Here is a 19,161-nt window from a genome sequence, read left to right as displayed (position 1 = left end):
CCCCGGGGATGCTGCGGAGGAGGGGCGTGCACCCTCCGCCCGGCCGGTGGGCGAGCCCCAACGCCTTCGGCTGCCCCAGCGCGTCGAGCCCGGCCGCGACCTTCCCTAACCAGGGAGTTCGCCCAAGTGAGGAATCCGGGCTAAGTTTTGCGGTGCCGCCCTGAGGTCCTGCAGAGCCTGCCCCCTTCCTGGGCCCGGGCGGGGGGCACGCACCCCTCCCGGCGGGGGCCCCAGGCCGCCGCTGCTGTCACTGCGCTCTGCAGGGAGCCGGAGGGGGCTTGGGGATGGCGGCGGCCGGGGTGGGTTCCCGGAGGACTCGCCTTCTGGACGCGCACGTTCGCGGAGAATCCCCTGGGTGGGCGACGTGCTCGGCCGTCTACACGGAAGCTGTCCTGTCGTCTTGACCACTTTCTGGGGTGGCTGTGTTGTTCGCAGCCACTTTGCTGGTGGACGGACAAAGGAGGCTAAGCAGTTTGCCCAAGGCCAGCCCTGCTCCAGCTGTGTCCTCACGACTTCTGGCCCCGGCACCTCAGCAAACGGGCATTTGCCTTTATTTATTTATTTCCAGATGAACAAAGCAAATCGAAAACTCGTTTTCAAAAACGTACCAAGAATGGTGTGTGCGTTCTTGTCGTGGAAATAAGTGTGTGAAATGGATGCATGTGCTTAAAGGGCAAAGTCGGCCCCAAATCACCTCGTATCCTCCAGCTGTGCGTGTCCTGATACCGCTTCGGCAGGCTCTCAGCTGGGAGGCAGGGAAGGGTCACGGCTCAGGGCACAGTCTGCACTCAAATCCCATTTGTGCCACTTAGCAGCTGGGTGACCTGGGGCAAGTCACTTAACTTCTCTGTGCCCCATTTTCCTGTTTGTAAAATGGGGATACTAAGTTCCTACCTTGTAGGGAGATTGTGAGGGTTATGTGGTTGGGCCCACAGTCTGGCTCATGGTACTGCTCTGGGTAAGGCTAGGTGTTACCAACCATGAGCCCTCGGCCCCGGGCGCTGGGAAATGTGGTGTTGCACCAGAAGATGCCAGAGGTCCTGATGATGGGCGGATGCATGCCCATTTAGCTAGATGTAATGACAAGGGTTAGCAATGATTTCTTTTTTCCTCCTCATGTTCTAGTATTTTCAAAATCCTGGTATGTTGTACAGTCAGGAGTATCTAATAGCTTTCTAAATATGAGATTTCTTCTATCTCTGCACACACCTTTTTTGTATCATCTGTATAGATTTTTACTTTCTTCCTTGTGTGATAGCAGTTTGTGGCCATCTTACATTCCTGATGGACGGAATCCCTAATAGCAGGACTTAATAAGTCTTTTTCCTTTTTCTATTTCTCCTGGTCCTAGCCCATGAATCAATGAAAGAATGAGGGATGACAGGGTTCTAGAGGCTTCCCTTCCATTCTCCCGCACACGTGCACTCTCCCCTTTATCCATCTTTATTCCGAGGATCTCGGGCTGGAAGCTTTTTTGGTTGGCAGAACTCCTTTGTTCACGAAGCTTTTCATTCCTACCTCTGGCAACCGACCAGACACCTTGGATTCTGGTTTGTGATTTTTCCTGGTCTGACCCAGCAATCAGAAAAGTGCAGTTTACTAGATATCCCGTATTCCTCATACTCCATATTTTGAATTCTCAGCATGAAAACTCACTCCCCAAATTTGAGTTTGGCTTCGTGAATCCCTAACCTTGGCCAGGGAACCATGGGGATGGGTGGACCGTGTGGATAGTAATGGAGAGATGGTTTGTACGCAGAGGGACAGACACACTTCACTCCTTTTACAAAAAAGGGGGAAGAATAGCCTTTTTGACAACTGACTACTGAACACAGGAGAAACATTTGGGGCCTGTTATCATGAGAAGGATGAATTCTAGGTAACCCCGACTCCGGATATACTTGCCTCACTAAGAGAGGGTTTTTTCCCTTTGGTTAAGAATGATCAGATCATTCATTTGAGAGAAGTTTGTTTTTTTAAATTTTTATTTATTTATAACAACTTTTTAAATGTTTATTTATTGTTGACAGACAGAGACAGAGAATGAGCAGGGGAGAGGCAGAGAGAAAGAGAGACACAGAATCTGAGGCAGACTCCAGGCTCTGAGCGGTCAGCACAGAGCCCCATGTGGTGCTCGAACTCATGAACAGCAAGACCATGACCTGAGCCGAAGTCAGACGCTTAACTGACTGAGCCACCCAGGTGCCCCTAGATAAAAGTTTATTGAGGACTTTACTATGCGCCAGGCATTCATGATGGGAAACACTGTATGTTCCCAAAGGGTTCTCTGTTTGTGATTTCAGCTTTTGTCATTTATTGCTGTTAACTCAGATGACAAACAGTGTGATAGGATAGGAGTTTTCAGGAGTACCTGAGGATATTTATTTAATTGTATATGTTTAGCAGCTTACACCTAATACCAACACTCTAATTCATATATGAAAAAAATGCATGTTTCTTATAATGACTATGAAGTTTGCATCTGTAGCAAAAGTCGTTAAGTATTATTTCACTTACATATCCTTTTCCCATTAAATAGATGATAAGCTTTTTTTTGGGTTATATTTATTTTTAGAATTTTATTCTGGGGGCACCTGGGTGGCTCAGTCAGTTAAGCGTCCGACTTCGGCTCAGGTCATGATCTCATGGTTTGTGGGTTTGAGCACCACATCGGGCTCTGTGCTGACAGCTAGCTCAGAGCCTGGAGCCTGCTTCGGATTCTGTGTCTGTCCCTCTCTCTCTAACCCTCCCCTGCTCACATTTTGTCTCTCTCTTTCAAAAATAAACATTAAAAAAATAAAAAAATAGAATTTTATTCTGATGAAAAATGAGTTTATATTAATTTTAAATATAATATGCAGACACATATAAAATGAAGACTGGGGGCACTTGTGTGGTTCAGTTGGTTGAACATCTGACTTCTGATTTTGCTTCAGGTCATGATCCCAGGGTTGTAGGATCAAGCCCTGTGTCAGGTTCCATGCTGAGCATTCTCCTTTCTCTCTACCTCTCTCTGCCCCTCTCTCTCTCCCCCTGCACCCCACCCCCATGCATGCTCTCTCAAAAATAAATTTAAAAATTAAAAAAATTTTAAATATCAGAATCATTTACACTTCACCAACTGTATTTTAATGTTTTGTGTGTTTATTCTAATTTTTCGTTTCTGAATTTTGTGAGGATGTGTAATAGTTTATACAAAGAGACTTTTTGGTACAGTAATTTATTTTCTCTAAGTATAATGTTGACTTAGAAATCTAGTTTGTTTTTCTTTAAGCATATTTATTGGAGAGAGAGAGTGCGTGGGGGAGGGCCAGAGAGAGGGAGAGAGGGAGAGAGAGAATCCCAAACAGGCTCCACAGTCACAGCTCAGAGCCCGATATGAGGCTTGAACTCATAGAACCCTGAGATCCTGACCTGAGCCAAAGTCGGTCACTTAACTGCCTGAGCCACCCAGGTGCCCTGAGCATTCTAGTTTTTAATTCTTACTAGTTTTTCTACTTCCTTTCATTTATTTACAGTCGAAGACAGTAGGGTTTTTGAGGGCCCAGGCCGTATCCCATTGTTTTTGTAGAACAGGGCAGGACCTGTGCTCTTTCATTCTTTCATTCACCAAACCTAGAGCCTCTGAGACGGTCCAGGTTCAAGACTACTCCGTAGCCTGCAGGGTTCCATAGGACTTAGCTTCTGTTTCCAAGAGAGTTCATGACCGAGTTATGGTAAGAAGTTATGACAAGTGTGGTCACGGTGAGCACAAAATACAGAAGGCACAAAGGGGGGCGATCAGGCTCCCCCGGGTAGAGGGGGAAGCGAGGCAGAGAAGGTGAAGCGGGCGTAAGCGTTTTCCCCGTGGATGAGGAGAGGAAGGCAGGCCAGGCAGGAGGTCCCAGAGCAGGAGGAAGGGCAAGTGGCTTGGCGTGAGCTGGGCCTGGGCTTGAGGAGGAACAAATGGTAGAAGTCAGTCAGTGAACGGTGCACACCTGTGACTGTCCAGCAGGCGGCTCGGCCCTGCAGCTCCTCTTTTCTGTTCAGGTTTTTTGTTTCAAAGGTTAAGGCCCAGAATTTTTTTTTTTTACTTGAGAGAGAGAGATAGTGTGTGTGCGTGCCTGTGGGCACGTGCACGCACATGTGCGAGGTGGGGAGGGGCAGAGGAAGAGAGAGGGAGACGCTCAAGCAGGCTCTGTGCTCAGTGAGGAGCCCAACTCGGGGCTCGATCCCACAACCATGAAATCATGGCCTGAGCCCCCTAGGGGCCCCAGGCCCAGACAGTTTTGAAGGAGTCATTTAATGGTATTGAACTGCACCTCCTTCATCTATTCATTCAACAAACATCTGCTGAGTGCTCACTGTGTGCGCAGCCCAGTCTACACGGGTCTGCAGCTCTGCTGAAGGGTGCTGTTCTGTAGTGTTATTTAAGCAAAGTTGAGGGGCTTTTGTGGCTTGTGCAAGTGTGGGATTAGGGAGCCCTGGATCCTGCCAGTCTCCAAAATATCTCCTCCCTTTGCTGTTTTATTTGTGAGATTATTTAATTAACATCTGCCCCGTCTGCTGACCCCAGGAGGTGAGGGGCCCTACTTATGTTTAGCTCCTCCTGTATACTCTGCGGAGCACGGTGCTGTAATAGATCACAGTGAACATCAAATGACTGCATGAGTCCCTCATTCCCAGAGGAATTTTATAATAGAGCACATCTCTTTAAAAAACAAAATGAAACAAAACTTTTCCAGGGTGCCTGAGTGGCTCAGACAGGGACTGGCCGCCTGACTCTTAATTTCAGCTCATGATCCCAGGGTTGTGGGATCGAGCCCCACTTCGGGCTTCCTGCCGAAGGCACAGAACCTGCCTGGGATTCTGTCTTTCCCTCTGCTCCTCTCCCCTGCTTGCTCTTTCTCTCTCTTATTATTATTAAGTAATAAAATAAAGTAAAATAAAATACATATCCATTCAGGACTGTATGTTTATAACATAGCCATGTTGTCTTGTCCATCTATTTCATTGTTTCTCAGTCAGCCTTATTGACCTCTTAGGTGGAATGATTCTTGGGGGTGGGGACGGTCCTGCACATTGTAACATTGTAGGATGTAGCAGCATCCCCTGGTCTCTACCCACTGGAGGCCGGCATAGCTCTCCCCCAACCCCACCTCTGAGTTGTGACGGTCAATAATCTTCCCAGACATTGTCAAATGTCTGGGCGGGGGGACAAAATCGCCCTTGGACGAGAACCTCTGACTTAGCCCTGTTGTTTCTAATTGCTGCAGTGTTCCGTGGTCGCACAGTCCTCCTGTGACGCTCCTACCCGTGTAGTTTCCCATTCCCAGCCTCCACACACTGTGATGAGTGTGCGCCTACATGTCCCCTTATGTCCCGGGGAAGAGCCAGGGGCCAGACTCGGTGTGAGCCCCTCCAGGATGAGCCCCACCGAATCACCCCGCAGGTTACCATTCCCATGCCCTGCAGGCTGTTCTGTGACTGAGGCTTTGTCAGCAGCTGCCCTGGAGGAGGAAGGAGGCGTCTCTCTGAGTTGTAGCCCATTAGCCCTAAGCATTTGGAGGGCTGGGTGGGGGAAGCATTTGGAGGGCTGCCTGGACAGCCTGAACCTTTTTATTACCTTCTCAATACTGCAGGAGTTGGGAAAGGCACAGGCTGTAAGGCAATAATTGTCCCCGTGCAGCGTGGGGCAGAGGTCAGGAACACTTTGCAAGCTTCTTGCCACCTGCCTGGAGTGGCCCGGCTGTCCCCTGCCCCAGGCCGCAGTCCTCTCCCCTGGCAGACCGCTTGTGTTCTCTTATCTCTGCTCCTGTGTCCAGGCTGATGTGGGGAAAGTGAGCTGGCTGCCAGGGCTCATGCCCCATCTCCGCGTCACTTGCAGAATATTCCTGGAGTCCCCTCCTCCCCCTTCCGTCCCTGTTGTCACTGTGTCCCTGTAGCTTCTGTTTGTGCCCCTTCCTGCCCCAGTCACCTCCCGTGCAGGAGCCAGATGACGCCACATGAAACCAGAGACTATCGGGAGCTGCCATCCCACGAGAGCTCACCCCTTATCACATTCGTCAGGCAGGTCTTAGTCCAGTGCACGTATTTTTGTGTCCTTTTGATGGCTGGTGAGTAACTTGCCCAAGGGCGCATGGCTGGGGAGAGGTGGGCTGTGACAGTTTCTATTGACTCTAAAGACCAGACCTGCTTCGCTGTTTCAGAAACCCCCCTGCGTCGTGCTCGGCTAACTTCAGGACCTGCACCAGGTCTGCAAACGCGGGTACGCTCCTGGGGTTCCCTGGGGGTTCCTCAGGGTCCATTATGGGGTGCAAATTGGGAGATAGGAACCGGTGGGCTTCTGGGCCGGACTCTGGCACCGCCTGGGTGTCGGTTTGCCTGCTTTATCGTGGGGCTTCTAGGCCAGATGCTTGAGGAGGTGTGAGCACTGGTGGTTACCGGGTGGAGCTCCAGCCGGGGCCCTTCTTCCCGCCCCTCCTCATCCTCCCTGCCCACCCTCCTCCTTTACCTGAACACAGTTCGTATATTTTTATGGGTTTTCATTGCTGCACATTCAGTGACGTCAAGTACATTCATGATATTGGGCAGCCATCACCACTGCCCATTTCCAGAGCCGAGTTGCCATCCCATATGGAAACTCTGTGCCTGTTGACCGCGGGCTCTGCGTGCCCCCTTCCCTCCACCCCCGGTAACGATTCTCCTTCCTGTCTCTGTGGATTCAACTCTTCTAGATCCCTCACGTAAGTGCCGTTGTGTGATATTGGTCCTTTTGTGAGATCCAGGCTTCTCGACGTGAACTCCAAGGCTCCGTGTCACTGGGCCACTTCTCAGAGGCTTTCGGGGGACGGGGACAAGCCTCTGCTTTCCCTGCACACACCTTAGTCTGCACCTTTACCTGTCTCGTCCTCAGTAGCGGCTTTCCCTGTCCCACCTCCTACAGCAGCTGCTAGAGTGTGGACACTGAGTCCAAGAGGGATGCTACGGCCTTCTTCCTGGCCTCTCTTCACACGCATCTTGGCTTAGGTGCCTGCTCTCTGTACTCCTCAGGCACGTGTTCCTAACTCCTTGCATTTACCATACTGTGACATGATAGGTAATCATCACCAGCCTGCGACATTGTCTTGAGGCTAGAGATGGTAGTTCCTCCTTAAAAACATTAAAAAAAAATTTTTTTTAATTTTTTAATGTTTTATTTAGTTTTGATACAGAGAGAGACAGAGCATGAGAGGGGGAGGGGTAGAGAGAGAAGGAGTCACAGAACCGGAAGCAGGCTCCAGGCTCTGAGCTAGCTGTCAGCACAGAGCCCGACGTGGGGCTTGAACTCATGAATGTGAGATCTGACCTGAGCCGAAGTCGGAGACTTAACCGACTGAGCCACCCAGGCGCCCCCTTAAAATTTTTTTAATGTTTTATTTATTTTTGTGACAGAGAGATTCAGAGCATGAGCAGGGAGGGGCAGAGAGAGAGGGAGGCACAGAATCCGAAGCAGGCTTCAGGCTCCAAGCTGTCAGCACAGAGCCTGACGCGGGGCTCGAACCCACAAACGTGAGATCATGACCTGAGCTGAAATCGGAGGCTTAACTGACTGAGCCACCCAGGCGCCCCCAAAAAAATTTTTTAAAAAATGTTTATTTATATTTGAGAGAGAGAGAGAGAGAGAGACAGAGAGACAGAGCATGGGCAGGGAGGGGTAGAGAGAGAGAAGGACAGAGGATCTGAAGCAGGCTCCAGGCTCTGTGATGACAGTGGAGAGACTAATGTGGGGCTTGAACTCGTAAAGAAATGCAAGATCATGGCCTGAGCCAAAGTCCAACGCTTAGCAAACTGAGTCACCCAGGTGCCTGGTTTTTTTGTTTTGTTTTGTTTTGTTTTTACTGTTTACTTTTTAGAGAGAATGAGTGTGCAAGTGGGGAAAAACAGAGAGTGAGGGAGAGAGAATCCCAAGCAGGTCTGAGATGTTAGCACAGAGTGACGAGGAGACTCCAACTAGAACTCACGAACCATGAGATCATGACCTGAGCCAAGATCCAGAGTCAGTTGCTCAACCGACCGTGCCACCCAGGAGATGTTAGTCCATCTTTGAAGTACCTCTACTACTTACTTTGTGCCTGGCTTTGAACTGAAACGGTAGCATTTGATTTCTAGGAGCAGTAATTACCTTTTCTCAACTAGATTTGGTAAATCCAACGAAGAGTTAGGGCTGAAATTAAATTAGGCTGTTTTTGAAGAGGAGTTTTCAGAGATGTTTTGAATGGTAGTCACATCTGTGGAAAAGGCAAATTGCCTCCCAAAATAATTGCTTGTGTGTATAAGGAGGGCGCCTGGGTGTCAATCGGTTAAGCAGCCGACTTCAGCTCAGGTCATGAGCTCACAGTCTGTGGGTTTGAGTCCCACGCCGGGCTCTGTGCTGACAGCTCAGAGCCTGGAGCCTGCTTCAGATTCTGTGTCTCCCTCTCTCTACCCTTGTCCTGTTGCACTCTCTTTCTCTGTCTTTCAAAAATGAATAACTGTTAAAAAAAGATTTAAAAAATAATAAAATCCAGTCTTGGTTGAGTAAAGCTTAGTTGGTGCACGTCCAGCACCCTCAGTCTTCCGGGATCCTGGGGTGGACGAACTCGTGTCCCCTCACAGTAGTTTTCTGCGGTGAGCATTATAGTGCTGTCACTGCCAGCCCCTCTGACACCTGTGGAAGCAGACTGACAGAGAAGTCAAGTATTTTCCCTAACAGTCACAGTCACACAGTGGTAAGGGGTGCGCACCGGGCGGTCACGTCCCAGAGCCCACGCTCCTAACCTTTGCGCTACCCTGCCTCTCGTCAGTTGGGGAGCAAACAGGAAAAAAAAGGCGTTGGACAAGTAACACTCCCCCACCGCCAATTGTTTTGCTATTTGTATCCCCAGGGGTGCCAGAAAGTATGTAAAGTCACAGGATATATAATACATCTTCCTGAAGCATCATTTAATTAACTTTTTATATTTTTTTGAGGTGGGGGAGGGGCAGAGAGAGAGAATCTGAAGCAGGCTCTGCACTGACGTGGGGCTCGAATTCAAAATCCTGACCTGAGCTGAAACCAAGAGCTGGAATCTTAACTGACTGAACCACCCAGGTGTCCCTATTTTATTTTTTTGAGTAGGCTCTACACCCAACATGGGGCGTAGACTCATGACCCTAAGGTCACACGTCGCATGCTCCGCCAACCAAGCCAGCCAGGCGCCCCTCATTTAGTTTCTGTTTGAGGCTCCAGTCGCATGGAGGCAGAGTCACGAGAATCCCTGGCTCAAGGCGCACGGTCACCGTTGGCCCAGGAACGGCTGAATTAGGTTTTCATGCCGCAGGTTCTGCAAACCCATCAGCAGCCCTACAACTAGAATCTGTGATGGTGACTTCCATCTACCTGGTCCCCTCCTCCACCTCCTTCCCCAGCCAGCGATCCTTTCTCCATTCCCTGGCTGTCCCTCCCTCCCTCCCCCTCTCTCTCTTTTTTCTTTTTACGGTTTTTTACCTCTGTGTATTTCTAAAAGGTATGCTTTATTATCTTTTTTTTTTTTACTTTATTAAAAGGATATGGTGCTATAGATAACCTGTTAGGATTTGTTTCCCCTTCTGTATCACACTGCCAAGATTCATGCGTGCTTTTTCCTAATGCTGCAAAAACCCTCACTTTGATTCTCTATAATATTCTTTGCTGTGAATATACTGTACTTTATTAGTTCAGTTAATGGACATTTGGGTTTTTTCCAAGTTTTTTCCTGTCGTGAATAGGACTTCCAGGAACATTCTTCTTCATGTCTCCTATCAATCATGGATGAGGACTTTTTAATATGCACCCATATGCATATGGAGCATTTTGGTGGAGAATAGCTAGATTTTGGGTATGTAACTAACTGTTCAACTTGACAAAATGCCAAACTGTTTTTCTAAAGTGTGGGTACCGGGGCGCCTGGGTGGCTCAGTCGATTAAATGTCCAACTCTTGGTTTCGGCTCAAGTTCAAACCCCACATTGGGCTCTGCACTGACAGGGCGGAGCTTGCTTGAGAGACCCCCGCTCCACTCATAGACGCTGTCTCTCAAGACAAGTAAAAAAAAAAAAAAGTGGTGGTACCAGTTTACACTCCCTCCAGCTGAGTATGAGAAGCCTTGTGAAACGTACACGTGGTATTCTTAGACACAAGGTTTTGACAGCCGGATGAATGGAAGGAGTATCTCTGGTTTGTGTATTCCTGACCGCTGATGAAGGAGGGGCTCTGGCTCCTGGCCTCAGGCGTGTCCACCTGGGAGAGATTCCCGGGTGAGAGAGCCACATTTTGCACGTTACTTTTGTACCAGCCCCTTTGCCCCGTACACAGTGCCGCCTGCATGGGTTTTAAGGATCCCCCTTGAGAGTTGGGGGTTTGCATCGGGCTTCCCACTAATGGTAACGACTTCTCCCTGCTTAACGTTAAGAGGGGCTTCTGTTGGAAAGTTTGAGTGGGCTGGGTTTCATCAGGAGCCGTAGAAGCTGACGAAGGAGGCCAGTGACTTTTTCCGGTGTGAGCCTGAGCCCCGAGGAATGCTGACAGGCTCGCAGGAAACCTCCCTGCCGCCCACGCCTCCCCTTCCCTCCAGGCCAAGGGCCAGGAGCTTTCTTAGATCGGGCTCACACTGCTGTTTTCTGGGGCCCGGTTGGCGTCGGATGAGTGTGTTGGTGAGAAATCAGCTCACGACGGGTGTGGGCACAACAGAGGATTTATTACTGCACAGAATCGGAGGAGGTTCAAGCGCCAGACCACAGGGACTCAGCCAGCCACACCCGGCTTCTCTGCCGTAGATTTCCTGCTTGAACTGCAGATGCTTGATTGTCTTGACCTCAGGATCACATTTGACAGTTTAAACCACACACAGAGAAATAAGCAAATAAAACCCTTAGCTCTTGAAAACGGTATTTCTGTTTTGATGATCCACAGGAAGGCTCGTTTGGATTTTACAGCAGCTTTAAAAAGCAGCCCTTTGAAACTTGTGATTTGGCCTCTGTGGGCAGGAAGTAGTAGGAATTTCAAGTTTTATGGGCTGTGACTTCTTGGCTGCTTGTCGAGAACAGAGTTAGTCTGGTTTCTTCCGGGCCTGTGCCAGACTGGGGTGGGTGGGGAGAGGGCGGTGTGTGGTACACTGTCCCCATCCAGACTCTTGACCGGTGCTCCCATTAACCCACGCCGATCCCGTCCTTACCCCACGCCGATCCTGTCCTTCGCAACCTACCCTTCCCCTCCCGGCACCCACCTTGCTGGCCCTTCTCCTGTGCTTGTCCTCTGGAGTGTGTTCCCGTTGGTGCCCCTCGTAGAATTGTCCCAGAGGCGTCCGGGTGTGGGGAGGGTCCTGGAGCTACGAGCCCACCTCCCATGTTGAACGCAGTTTAATGCTGCCCCTCCCCGCATCGAGGCTGCAGGACTCACGGTCCTCGGACGGTATCCGAAGAATAGGTGAATTGCAGAGGTGGTTCACGCAGTCACACGTCAGAGAGCAGAGGGAGGCTGTCACGTAAAGATATTATGCCCTCTCTCATTTTCATTAGAACACCCCTTATTCAAAGAACTTGTGAACATGTCATCAAGTGGGCTGTGCTTCTCCGTGCCTGCGGTTAGAGTTGCAGGGTTAATGCAGGGTTAATCTGTGTCACTTGATCTCCTTGCACAGTATCAGAATCTCTATATGCTAGGACTTATTATCAGGGAGGCCGTGTGTAGAATGGGAAACATACAGACTTACTGATTTTCTCACCTCAGGCAACTTTCTCACTGGTACAGCTGTCCACACGGATGTTTTGTGAGATTTAAATGGAGTAACATATACAAGTATTTAGCGTGGCACCTGACACATGTCAGCTTTTATGAAGCTGCCTCACTTGTGTTAGGACAACGGGAAAGGGTTTTTGAGTCCCTACTAGATGCAAGTAGCGTACGTCCAGCAGGACAGTGACACTCTGGATTGCTCTCTGGCTTCTAGCATTTGCTAGCTGTGTGACATTGAGCGCATTGTGTGACATCTCTGGGCCTCAGTTTCTTTAAAAATGGCAATAATAGCATCTACCTCATCTACCTCATAGGATCGTTGGGAGGATCTAATGAATTAGGACAGTGAAATGTAAAATTGTTGGGCCAGTGCTTGGTACAGACGTAGGGCACACTTAATGTGGTAAATGCTATATTCGCTGCTGAAAATGTTTTTTAAATTTTTGAGAGAGAGAGAGAGAATATTAATGAGGGAGGGGCAGAGAGAGGGAGACTCTGAAGCAGACGCCAGGCTCTGACAGCACAGAGCCCAATGTGGGGCTCAAACTCATGAGCTGTGAGATCATGACCTGAGTTGAAGTTGGATGCTTAACCAACGGAGCCACCCAGGTGCCCCAATTTTTCACTGCTGATAGTAACAATGGTAACAATATGATAGTTACAATGGAAACAATAACAATGGTAACAACAACAATAATAGTAACATCATTAGATATTGTGTAGATACATATATGGGTGGCACAAAAATATCCATGACATCATTTCTGCATTTATAATCTAGCAAAGCAAATGCAACAGACATATGAAACTCCAGACAGAGTGTGGAAGGTGGGGAAGACATCTACAACCCAAATGCCATAGGGTTTGAGAGGTCGGCATCCTGGGACTAAGCACCTTTCTTACTTTCTTCCCAAATTATTTTCTTAGTGTAACAAAATGGAAAGAACACAGGCTTTAGAATTTTATTTGGATTTTATTCCAGTGTTGTTATTTACTTATCCTATGAACCTTGTTAAAAGGCCCTTGAATTTTGGCAAAATGGCACCTACATTTTAGGGTTTATGAAAATCCAACAAATTCATATAGGTAAGAGCTTACGAGAGTTTGAGCCCTGCACTGGGCTCTCTGTGGTCGAGCCTGCTTGGATCCTCCTTCACCCTCTCTCTGCCTCTCCCCCACTAGCTCTCTCTCTCTCCCTCTCTCTCAAAAATAAATAAACATTAAAAAATATATATATAAGAGCTTAACACAGTGACTGATACTAGTTTCCCTTTCTTTTATGGCTTAGAGGGTGAGTATTACTATGTTTCCCTTGTATTCTTGACTCTCTAGGAGTCATGTAGGACAATATTCAAGAAGAGGTCACTAAATTTACAATTTTTACTTTTGTTGGTCTGCATAAAACTAGTTCTGTGGCTTGTGGCCTGGTGGTGTGGATTTATTTCCTCCCTGGCAAATAATGAAAGTGGTTCAATCCAGCACGGCTCCTAATCAGCTTTGTCTGTGGTTATTTAAGAGACTCCTGTTTATTTGATGTAACTATCTTGTTGCTAAGGAAATTCACTGAGATGAATATGAATAGTTATAACATTATGATTCAAGTCTTTTTTTAAGGTATCATACCCATTGCTGACCTAGTGTATTACTCTTCTATGGCTGTTAAATTACCACAAACTCAGTGGTTTATTTATTTATTTATTAAAAAAATGTTTTTTTTAATGTTTTATTTTTTTATTTTTGATACAGAGAGAGACAGAGCATGAGAGGGGGAGGGGCAGAGGGAGAAGGAGACACAGAATCGGAAGCAGGCTCCAGGCTCTGAGCTGTCAGCACAGAGCCTGATGCAGGGCTCGAACCCACAAACGTGAGATCTGACCAGAGCCGAAGTCGGAGGCTTAACCGACTGAGCCACCCAGGCGCCCCACAAACTCAGTGGTTTAAAACGACATGTTTATCGTCTGACAGTTCTGCAGGACACACATCAGACACAGGTCTCACTGGGCTAAAATCGAGGCACTTGGCGGGGTCCTTGTCTTCTCTTCTGGAAGTTCTGAGAGAATGGATTTCCTTGCCCTTTTCTCCTTCTGGAGGCGGCCAGCACCCAGTGGTTCCTGCTGTGCCCCTCCAGCTTCAGAGCCAGCAACGCTGCCTCTCTCTCTGACCTTCTGATTTTCCTTCTGTGGTCATGTCACCTGTCTGCAGCTAGGGAAGGTTCTCCCTTTAAGGACTCCGTGATTGGATGGGGCCTCGTTGGATTATCCAGGGTACTGTCCGCCCCCCCCCCCCCCCCCCGCCCCAAGGTGACTCAATGGTCATCATTATTGCAAAGGCCCTTTTGCCATGTAAAAGGAAAAACCTGTGTTTTCCTACACTGAGTTCTTCTAACCACAAAGGTATGTGGGTTTTCCTTACATCCACCAATTCTCCAATTCTCCAGACACAAACTGGGTGTCTTACCATTCAGCTATGACGCTAACTACGTGGAGTTAGCCCAGACCCCATAGGTTAAGGGCTAGGTTCCACAAGACTGTCCCCTCCCCCGCCCCTGACCCTCCTTTCTAGGCACCTGTTGGGAGTCCCAGGCGTCACCTTGTACTTCTGATTGACTGACTATAAATCAGAGGTTCCCGGGACCTCTGCCTCGGGCTCAATAATTTGCTAGAGTGGCTCGCAGAACTCAGGAAAACAGTTTATTTATTAAACTACCAGTTTATTATAAAAAAAATTCTACTTAGGAACAGCCAGTTAGAAGAGATATAGGGAAAGGAATGGGGGAAGGGAAAGGGCGTGGAACTTCACCCTCCCAGCACCTCACTGCCTTCACCGTTCACCGTTCACCGACCTGGAAGGAAGTTGGGTTAGGATGTCATGGAAGGTATCACTATATAGGCGCAGGTGGTCAAATCCTTGGTCATTAGTGATTAGCTCAGCCTCCAGTCCCCTCTCTCCCTTTGGTGCTGCTGAAGGTGACACCCCTTTAATCATAAGTTGGTTCCCCTGGTAACCAGCTCCCCACCCCCTTAAGGGCTTTCCAAAAGCCACCTCATTAACATAAGCTTGGGTGGAGTTGAAAAGGGCTGGTTGTGAAAACAAGATGCTTCTTTCTATCACTTAGGAAATGGCAAACATTTTAGAAGCTCTGGGGGGGAGCCAAGATTAAAATGTGTATTTCTTATTATATCACAGCATGTGAGATGACCTCTTCACGGGTTCCAGGAGACTCAGGCGTGGGCACTCTGGAGGAGCGATTATTCTGTCCACTACATTGGTGTAGAATCTAAAAGTGGCTCCAGTAAGAAAGTAGAGCACAGACAAGTAGAGCACAGACAACGGCCCGTGGAGGCTCAGTCAGTTAAGTGTGTGACTCTTGATTTCCGCTCAGATTATGATCTCACAGTTCATGAGATTGAGCCCCACATCAAGCTCTCTCTCAAAAATAAGTGAGTAAACATTAAACAACAACAAAGAAACAAAGTAGAGCTCAAAGACCGCCTAGATGCTGGTGAAAATGTAAGCAATACTTCATAAAACAGCAAGGAAATCTTTTCTCAACTCCTAACCCACGACGTTTGCACATGGTCAGTGTTTGAAATGCTAGCCTCCTTTTTTAAAAAAAACATTTTTTAAGTTTATTAATTTATTTTGAGAGTGGGAGCAAGTAGGGTAGGGGCAGAGAGAGAGAGAGAGAATCCCAAGCAGGCTTTGAACTGCTGCACAGAGCCCGATGCGAGAATCGAACTCAAGAACCGTGAGATGGTGACCTGAGCTGAAGTCAAGATCCGGACACTTAACTGACTGAGCCAACCAGGCGCCCCACTAGACTCTTCTTAAGTTGCATTGTTGTACCCAGAATTTAATATCACCCCAAAAACCAGAGATTACCTGGGAGACCGAATCACGCATGCAAAAGCAAAGGGCTTTATTACGAATTTAGGTCCGGCCGGCCTAAACTCGGGCTCACAGACTTCAACAACACACTGGATCCACGTGGAGCGAGCCCCGAACATGGCAGGGTGGGGGCTCTTATGAGTTTGGGAAGGGGGAGTTACAGGAAATTGTGACACAGGTACAGGGGTCCAATCAATATAGCATCACATCATTGACAGTAACTTTAACCAATTACAGAGTGGACCAAGGACCCTCAGGTAGGGCGTGACTAGTCTTAACCTCCATCTTTAGGCCCGCCCCCAGAAATGTTAATGATGTTAGCTGGCCTTCAAGGTCAGAGGGGAAACCTGAATCAGACCTGCATCCTTACAGCATGATCTGTTTGAAAGAGATCAGGTTGCTGCTCATTGCTCTGGATGAGCTCCATCCATGGGCTCCAGTCACAGTGGGTTATGGACACAGCGAACCCATCCATCTTTGGTTCAGCAGTTCCTGTGAAAGCCTTTCTCTTGACCCAAACAGCTTGTCTTCATTCGTCAAGTCTCAGATGAAATACCACTTCATGAGTAAAGCCTCTCATGAAATCTCACATTAGGTTAGGCCCCATCCATGGTACCATTTTTGGCAAAATGGGTGGACCTAGGGGTATTGTGCTGAAGGAAATAAATAAGAGTGTTCCTCCGGTGTCTGTCTTCACTGCTGTGCTGTGAATTGGGTGAAGGCCGGGCCTGTAACTTCTCTGTTCTCCCGGAGCCTGGCAGTGGCAGGAGCCTGCCAGGTGGCAACACATATCTGCTGAATTGACTGGGTGCCATTAAGAAGGGAATGATAAAAGGAAGTCCCTGTGGGTGGTTGAGGTTGCCTGCCAGGTTGCACTGTTTCCCTCAAGTAGACGAGACTTCCCACAGAATTCTCTGGTCCCTAGGTAGGAGTCCTGGGGTGGTATACTACCGCCAGGGCAGCCCCCTCTCCTCAGGACAGACACACCGAGAAACTGGACTTGATCATCTTTGAGATGGACCAGCTCCCTCCCTCAGACAAGGCTGCGGTTTTCCGGGCATGCTCTGTCTGGTCCATGGGTGCTGTCACCTTCAAATACTTCAAGTGACTGTTGTCTCTGCATATGTGTGTGTGTGTGTGTGTGTGTGTGTGTGTGTGTGCGTGCGTGCGCGCGTGTGTTACGGCTCAGTAACCAATCAAGGCAATGAGTGCTGGCCCCTTCAACTAGCGTCTGATTTTCTGCCAAACTCTAATTTTCTAGAGGATTTGATATTGGTGGCTTTCTCTTATTGGCTGTGGAATGATGTCATGATGGTTAAAGCTGACAGATACTGCAGGGGCGCCTGGGTGGCTCAGTCAGTCGAGCATCTGACTTCGGCTCAGGTCATGATCTCGAGGTTCATTAGTTTAAGCCCCATGTTGGGCTTGCTGTTATTGGCGCAGATCTGGCTTTGGATTCTCTGTCCTCCATTCTCGAAACCCTCCCCAACTTGTGCTTTCTCTCTCTCAAAAATAGACATTTAAAAAACAAAAGTCAAGGGGCACCCGGATGGCTCAGACGGTTGAGCATCCAACTTCAGCTCAGGTCATGACCTCACGTTTCATGAGTTTGAGCCCCGCATTGGATTCTGTGCTGACAGCTCAGAGCCTGGAGCCTGCTTCTGATTCTGTGTCTCCCTCTCTCTCTGCCCTTCCCCTGCTTGTTCTCTGTCTGCCTGTCTCTCAAAAATAAATAAACATTTAAAAAAGCCAAGCAAAGTCGACAGGAATTGCAGAAATTTGTATACTTCACTAATGTGGACAGTATTTATTAAGTTGATTGGAGTGTGTGGGGTATATTTGTACACAAAATTCCAAGCAAAATATAAAATAATTATAATTCTGTGGTAATTGATTTAATAACCAAGTCTGCAGTTATTAAGAAATGTCTTATCCATTATAAATATATATGGGAAAATATAATTTTGAGTCATATTCAGTGATCAGATAAAAGGCCAGACGTTTAAAAAAGAGATCGCAGTCAAATGATCCAATCTGTACTTTTGCAGCTTCATCCATTTTCATCAGTTTTTATTGAGAAAACAAAAGGGATGGACCCTCTGTTTTGGAGTTATTTTATTTTTATTATTAAAATTTTTTTTAACATTTAATTCATTTTTGAGAGACAGAGCATGAGCGGGTGAAGGACAGAGAGAGAGGGAGACAGAATCCGAAGCAGGCTCCAGGCTCTGAGCTGTCAGCACAGAGCCTGACATGGTGCTCAAACTCATGACTGTGAGATCATTACCTGAGCTGAAGTTGGCCACTTAACCAACTGAGTCACCCATGCGTCCTTGTTTTGGAGTTATTTGGAAAGAATCACATAGAAGGGAACATAGTAGGCTTAGCAAATGCACTTTACTTGTGCGGGGGGTTTGTATTTTGTACCTGATTCTGCCCCTTTCGGACAACATCTCTTGGGTGACCCATTTCACCTCTCCCAGCTTCCATTTCTTCAACAGTAACCCAACTGCACTGTCTGCTGGATCCACAATTAAATACAATAGGGCACAGAAAAGGTTTCGTAAATTGCAAGGCACCGTGGAAGACATACAGTCAGGTATTCGGATGGGGTCCATTAGCATGAATGTAATAAATAAATAATATTTGATAATGATGGATGCCCTGTTACAAATCTAGGGAGCATTAAGTCATCAGTTTGGAAATTTTGAATTGCCAACAAAGAATCACAGGTCATGAGGAGGTTGGGGAGGAGAGGGGGTGCTCTGAGTCCAGATTAACACAAGGATTCAAAACGAGGAGTCAAGAGGCACCTGGGTGGCTCAGTCGGTTAAGCATCCGGCTTCGGCTCAGGTCAGATCTCACGGTTCGTGGGTTCCAGCCCCGCGTCGGGCTCTGTGCTAACAGCTAGCTCAGAGCCTGGAGCCTGCTTCAGATTCTGTATCTCCCTCTCTCTCTGTGACCCTCCCCTGTTCATGCTGTCCCTCTCTGTCTCTCAAAAGCAGGCTCCAGGCTCTGAGCGCTTAGCACAGAGTCTGAGGCAGGGCTCAAACTGAGGAACCTCGAGATCATGACCTGAGCTGAAGTCAGACGCTTAACTGACTGAGCCACCCAGGTGCCCCCAAGAAGTGTTCTAATGTTATTCTTTGTGTTTGCTTCTGGTCCTTTCACTTTCCTGGTTCTTTTAAGAAAGAACACAGATTTGAAAAATATAGATTTGTCCTTTGAGAAACTTTGGTATGTACAAAAGGGGTAAAGAAGACAACCAAGAAAATGTCTTATAGTCTTCCCTAAATTCTCTGTTAATTTTAAGGTTTATTTAACCAGGCAGTTTGACCCATCAACTCAATCTAGTCATTGACTTCTTGCCCCTTACACTAGTATCCTGCTCTTGTCCCCACAGGAGTCAGAATAAAATGAAACCGTTCCAGGAATGAGCAGGGTTGGGAAGGTCCAGAGGTTGAAGTTCATACTGGGTGGAAAATATCCTGAATTACAATTAAAACTTTTTTAAACATTTAT

General features: G+C 47.8%; 1 protein-coding gene across 1 annotated transcript in view; it reads left to right on the top strand.

Annotated features, from left to right (window-relative positions):
* The window catches only part of SLC35F2 (solute carrier family 35 member F2), a 54,261-nt gene that overhangs the window by 648 nt on the left and 34,452 nt on the right, over positions 1-19,161 (top strand). The gene's annotated exons all lie outside the window — the stretch shown is intronic.

The sequence above is a fragment of the Suricata suricatta genome, chromosome 11 (assembly GCF_006229205.1).
Source record: "Suricata suricatta isolate VVHF042 chromosome 11, meerkat_22Aug2017_6uvM2_HiC, whole genome shotgun sequence".
NCBI lineage: Eukaryota > Metazoa > Chordata > Mammalia > Carnivora > Herpestidae > Suricata > Suricata suricatta.
This window is presented reverse-complemented; position numbering and strand designations above follow the sequence as displayed.